Here is a 6550-nt window from a genome sequence, read left to right as displayed (position 1 = left end):
TAGTTCATCTTCATTATTGTTGTCCTTTTTCCTCTATTCTTCCTTCTTCCCTTGCCAAACTCAGAATGCTTGCTCATCCTCAAGCAACAATTAGAACAATGGCTATGGGGCTAAGATGGATCATGAATGTCTTACACAATGAAAAGTTAGTAATACTGTTCTAAGCAAGCAAAATTAAAGATAATAAACAAGGCATAAGAGACAGAGACATTTTGATTGCATAGATAAGAAGGTGTGTACAATACATTACATAAAAGATAAGTGGCACACCAAACTTAGTGTGACACTTTCACTTGGAATTGATGTAAGTATCTTGTAAGGATTAGAACCAAATTTTGTTGCATAGCAACACCAAACTTAGAATGCAACCACATGTCAATTTATTTGAAATAAAACTAAACGAAAGAAACTGTTATATGTTAAATACAATCACCAAGAATCTGTCATGAATAAAGCTAAAGCTCTCTTGGTAGTGTATTAACAAACACAGTAAATAAAAGAAAGCATTTAAAACTAAAAACAAAGAGAAAACTAAAATTGTCTAACTAAAAGAAAGATAACAATGCAAAGAACATTATGATTATGCAAACAAGTGGTGTTGCTGAATGATTTGCATAGAAAAATAAGTGGCACACCAAACTTAGAATCTTGGTGTGTCACTTTCATTTTTTTGATTTGATGCAATCATCCAAAAAGATTGAAAATAATTTGTTGCAAGGCAACACCAAACTTAGAATGTAACCATATGCCAATTTATTGAATTTAAACAAAGCAAAGAAAAAGAAAACAAAGCGGATAAGAAATGTTACCTACGGTTGGGTTACCTCCCAACAAGTGCTCTTTTAGTGTCATTAGCTTGACATGTTGTTCTTCACTTTCTTCCTCTTCTTCCAGTTTGTTAAGAGGAATGACCTCAAGGGAGGAGAAGATTCAGCTATTACCCCCTGTCTTGGTCTCTCCTCAGCAGGCTTTCTTTTGTTAATGGCTTGATTGAGCTTGCTTGCTGGATCAGGGGGAGGATTGCTTGTAGTTGACCTTCTTTTCTTCATGAATATTGTCCTTTGTAGCTTGGTCACAATCTTCTTCTCGGTGCTTTTGTTAATTGCCTTCACTTTCTTGAATCTAAGTCTTGGTGGTTGTGTGATTGTTGGAGTTTTATTTTCATCCAGAGCCTCTTGAATTAGTGGTTCCATGAGCCCTTCCTCTATGCACTTCTCTGCTTCAATTGAGTGTGACTTCTCTTGATTGTCCTCCTCCATTCCTTTTTCACAACTTTCTATCAAGTCCTTTGGGAGGGAGTCTTCGTGTTCTATTGTCACTTCAATTAGTTCTTGTGAATGTAAAATCCTTGGCTCATGTTCCTCATTCTTCAGTACAATTTCACTTGACACAAGGACCTTTGGTTCTTGTTTTTCCACTTCCTCACCCACAAATTGGTCTTCATCCTCACTGTTTGATGGTTCTAAGTTCCCCCTTGTTTGCTCTAAGGGCCCATTCATCTTCTTGAGGATGGTTTCTTTCCAGGATGGGGATTTTGTGTATGGAATGAGTTGTATGATTGATGGGATGACTTGTATGGATTTTGGAGGAAACTTTGTGTTGAGGCATAATCAAGTGATGAAGAACTTTCAAATGAGAAACTGGGACGTGAGGGTGGATGCTCTTCCATTCTTTGGTGATGCTTCCATACACCATGAGGATAATGATATGAATCATTTTGTGGTGGTGGTTGGTATTCTATATGATTTTCTTGCTCATCTTGTGTCTCTGAAGCAAATCTCCATGAATTTGAGTGCTCAGAATGTGTATTCTCTTGGTGATATTCCCAGCCACCATTAGAGATTGGTGATGGTGGGTAATATCCCATAAAATTTGTTTGATCAAAAGATGAGTTGAACTCCATTTGAATTTTGTAAAACACAACACCAAGGAAAATTGAAATTCATATCTGAGAGATGAATTTCTTAGTGAGGCAATAACTCAAACACCTTGGTTTCAACTTGGAACAGAGAACAAAAATAAAGAAAATGCTTGATCTAGACTTCTCACCCACTTAATCATTGTTGATCTAAATCAATCCCCGGCAACGGCGCCAAAAACTTGATGGTGTTTTTTTTGTGGAAGCGAATTCTAAACACACAAATCTCACCGGCAAGTGTACCGGGTCACATCAAGTAGTAAAACTCACTTAGAGTGAGGTCGATCCCACAGGGATTGATGGATCAAGCAACTTTAGTGGATGATTAGTTTAGTCAAGCTAACATTGAACCTTCAATCAGGAACTCCTCTTCATACTCAAATGGCGCCAACGTTTGACTCAAAGTTTGAGGCAAACGTTGGCGCAAGCTTTTTGGCTTCCCTGGGTGAGATTTTTGCAACCTTACATGCATGCTTGTATTTACCTTAATAAAGCTTAATGCATTAACATTAGAGCACTTATTTGCAATGTATGGCTTTAATAATGTTTTAGTGCATTAACGTTAATTGCATTAGAAATTAAAGTTTGCATGCTTTCATTGCTTTATTAATTACTAATGCCAATGCTTTCATTTAATGAATATGGCATAATACTAACGTGAATAAGCCCAGGTAGCATGCATTCATTTTCATTGGCATTAGTAATTAAGTTTCATGCATGTATAAGCATTAATAACCATATGCATGATAATAAGGCCCAGGCTTCATGTTCATGGGCCACGCTTTTAAAAGCGTGGCCTAGGGCTTCAAAGTGTGCTCCAACTTCAAAGTGTGTCCCAAAATTCCTCTTTTCTTCTTTTAAGCTTATTTTGTGCTATTTTGCTTCTTTTTCAACTTATTTCCTGCAAAATTTATAAAATCAAAAGATCAAGGAAATATACCATTTAAGCACAAAAGAATGCAATAATTAAGCACTAATTATCAATTTCTTGCATGAAAAAGCATAGAAAAACATGACATGGTGACATGTCATCAAGGATACGTGAAGATAGACCGTACCAGTGATTAATAACTGACTTATGCCTCTTTTACAAAATAACGGTTTACAGTAAAAGAGAAAATCTGAAATCTTTTTCTGAAAGAGAAAATTGTTCATTTAAAACAATATTTCGAAAGCCTTTCAAAAGGTTTATCTATGCTAAACCAAAAATAGCCTTTCATACTATTCCAAATCAGAAACACAAAACCAAAACCAACCATCGGTCCATCTCATTTCAACCACGGCCCTAGGCCCAAACAATCCAACAACAACCAATCACCACAATCCAACAGAGTCCCAGTTGCAAACACAGATAGGAGGTTCAAGTACAAACAAACAGTTACAGCAAGTAGCGCAAGTAGCAGAAAATCTCAAATAGTCACAAAGGCAAACCAAGTACAATATTTACACCCAAACAATGTCACATAAATGCATATGATGCATGCCTGTTCCTAGTGGCTGATGATATTATCTGTTGGTTATAGAGCCAACCCGACAAGTCCTGGTAGCTAACCATTGGACTGTCTCTCTGTCGTGTCTCCCCAACTCGAGTTATACTCAATATAAACTTGATCATAATCATGATCCATATCCATCACCCTCACTGGTGAATATTTATGGGGGTGAGCTCATCCGGGGCTTTCACAGTGCCCGGCCACCCTGACGACATAGGGTCAAAAGAGCTTTGAGTCTCAACCTGGAGCACGTGGTGGCTAGCCACTGCTTTCTCCTAGGGAAACTCTTATCTCCGATAGTGGAAGTGCAACATTCACATTTATCAATGATTCAACATATACATGCATTCAATCTCATCCATAGATCAACATCCATCTCAGTCATCCGGCTCACGGTTCAGTCTAGAACCAGCCAATATTTATAATCATACACAGCCATTCCGGCTCACAACAAAACAACACTTCCACATTCAACATCATCAATTCATAAAATCGGCATTTAAGCCATAAATCACTTTTTCCCAAATCATTTCACTTTGAAATCAAGTTTCAACTCTTTTCAGTCTTGGCTTTAAAGATCTCATTTCTCAAATCATCTCAGGCTCATAAGCCACTTTTACTCAAGGTAAATTCCTCTTTTAAAACCATGCCACTCTCGGCATCCTCTTTTCAAAACTTCCATAACCATGGAAAGTTAAAGATTCATTTTGAAACATTCAAAATCATCCATCCAACAATGGGATTTTATAACAAAGTTTCTCGGCAGAGTCCCAAGTCTTTAGGGGAAATTAATATAACTCATTTCGCCAAATTCATTTAAAATCATTAAAACCTTGGCTTTCCGATTTGAGTAATAAAATATGGTCTAAGCCAAACCGAGTCACGTAATCATTTACTTCTTTCAAAGCCGTTTCCTTTACTTAGGCAAAACCAACTTTAACCCCATGATAAATTCTAAGGCGTTTCAACTGTTCAAAATTATTTTAGTCTTGCAAAAATTCAGAATTCAAAGAGTACTTAAAACCTTTCTCAAAACATTTCAAAATGAAACTTGTCAATAGACAGTCAGGTTCTTTCAAAGTCATTGAAACTTCTTTAATTGAAACCCCCAAGTCAAATTCAAAGGCATAAACCATTTTCACATTCAAACAGCTTTAAAACACAAGTTTCATCCAAATAACTTTCTCCTGAAAGAGATACAATGCCTTTCTTAAGAAGCAAGACAATCACAATTTCCTCTTTACTAATTCATTTCGAAGGCATGAATCATCATTTTCTCGATAATTCAAATAAAATAGTAGAAGTATTTAACTCATCATTTTCTAGACAACATTTCGATAAAGACTCAGATTTTATAGAAATTTCGACAGCACCTCCCCTAAAACTTGGACTTTGCCACCCGGTTTGGGTCCCAACTAAACCGTTCCAAAATCCTTTTCAACAGTCCAAAATCCAAAATCAGTTCAAGGCAAGCCAAATCCAACAGTTATCTCAATTCCATATTTCAAGGAAACCTTTTCAATAATCAAATCATTATCAGCTGAATAAACTCATTTTTAAAGTTTCAAAGAAACAAAGCATTTCGTTTCACAAAACCACACAACAATTCAACCAACAGACATTCATAATCAACCGAGGCAAATCAAACCATACATAAGGCCGATACAATCACCAAATATACCTTCTCTCACATCAGTATCCATATGTAATAATTCCAATATATAAAAATATAGTTTTTGGAAAGCGCCCCTATCTCAAAACGCAATTTCATAACCCAAACGTCTCACAGAGTCCTTTCTGCCTCAACCCGAACTGACAGCAACCAAAACCTTAGGTCCCAGTCACGTTCGCAATAACCATAGCAACACTAATCGCAACATACAATAATCAGGACTTGACCCCACGTTATCAAAACTCATATTCATTAACCAAACATAACGGAATACTAACGCGAGGTTTTTTTAAATATAATTTCTTACCGAATAACACAATGGGGCAGCTGCGATTTCGAACCGGCCCGGCAACTGCTCCGGCGGCGGCCAGAAGCTCCGGTGGATCAACTATAAAAATCACGCAGCATTAAAACCTTCTTGAAACCCAAAGAGGCAGAAACCTCGATTAAAACCCTTACCAAAAGAGTTCTCCGACAGCAGAGGCTCGGCTCGAGGCTTCGGCAGTGGTCCTGGAAGTCAAGGAACCTTCCTTGGCGATCCAAATCACAGTGACTCAGCCTGCTCCTCTTCCTGTCGCGATTCCCGCAACAACATCACAAGCCCAAAGGGCAGGGAGTGGTAGAGCTCAACCACGGTGAAGCAGGGCGGTACAACGGTGGCCAAGCTCAGCCCCCCAAACGACAGTGACGCGGACACAGCTACTCTTCTCCGTGCTCGTCGGCGACGCGTGAAGCACAAAGGCAGCATCTTCCCTTTCTCAGGGGACCAGAATAACGGAGACAGAAGGACTCATCTTGCTCCTCCAGCTCGCGTCTTCCTCTCTCCCAGCGTCGCTCAGTCTTGGCCTTCCTCCTCGACGCGAAGCGGCGGCGACCAGCGCAGCTCGTGGCTCCATGGGTGACGGCGGTGAGGCATGAGCTCCCTCTCTCCTCCGGCGTAAACTCTCTCTCTCTCTCCCCCTCTGTCCTTCGCACGGTTCTGGCGGCAGCGTCACGGGTCGATAGCAACGCGGTTAGGCCGCGACAACAAGGCGCAGCGGCAGCGGTGCAGCCCAGCGCGCCGACGCGATCTCCTTCCTCGCCTCTTCCCTTCTTTTGCGGCCCAGTCTCCCTTTCCATTTCTTGCTTCTGTTTCTTTCGTTCATGGAAGGAGGGAAAACCATGTGTGTGATGGCTGCGCATCAAGACAGTGAAATACTGAATTTGAAATTAGTTCATGATGGCCTTTTTTCAAAAGTTTTGGGTCTTACAATTATACTAATTTAAAAAAATATTTTTATTATAATTATATAAAATTAATATTTAATGCATTATCATTTTTTTGTTCGTGAGTCTAGATCTGAGAGTCAACTTATTTTTTTTAATTTATTATTCTTTCTTGACTAATTCAGAAAATAAGAATGTATTTTCGTTTTTTATCGAAATTGATCCTTTTAAGGTACAATTTATAATTTTTTTTATATACTC

General features: G+C 38.8%; 1 long non-coding RNA gene across 1 annotated transcript in view; it reads right to left on the bottom strand.

Moving 5' to 3' along the window:
- LOC110265735 overlaps positions 1 to 5488 on the bottom strand; it is an 8458-nt gene extending 2970 nt beyond the window's left edge. Inside the window, exon 1 of the long non-coding RNA XR_002351988.1 lies at positions 5391 to 5488. This is a non-coding gene — a long non-coding RNA (uncharacterized LOC110265735). The remainder of the gene's footprint in view (positions 1 to 5390) is intronic.

The sequence above is a fragment of the Arachis ipaensis genome, chromosome B08, assembly GCF_000816755.2.
Source record: "Arachis ipaensis cultivar K30076 chromosome B08, Araip1.1, whole genome shotgun sequence".
NCBI classification, from domain to species: domain Eukaryota; kingdom Viridiplantae; phylum Streptophyta; class Magnoliopsida; order Fabales; family Fabaceae; genus Arachis; species Arachis ipaensis.
The sequence above is the reverse complement of the archived record's forward strand: the minus strand, read 5'-3'. Positions and strand labels throughout refer to the sequence as shown.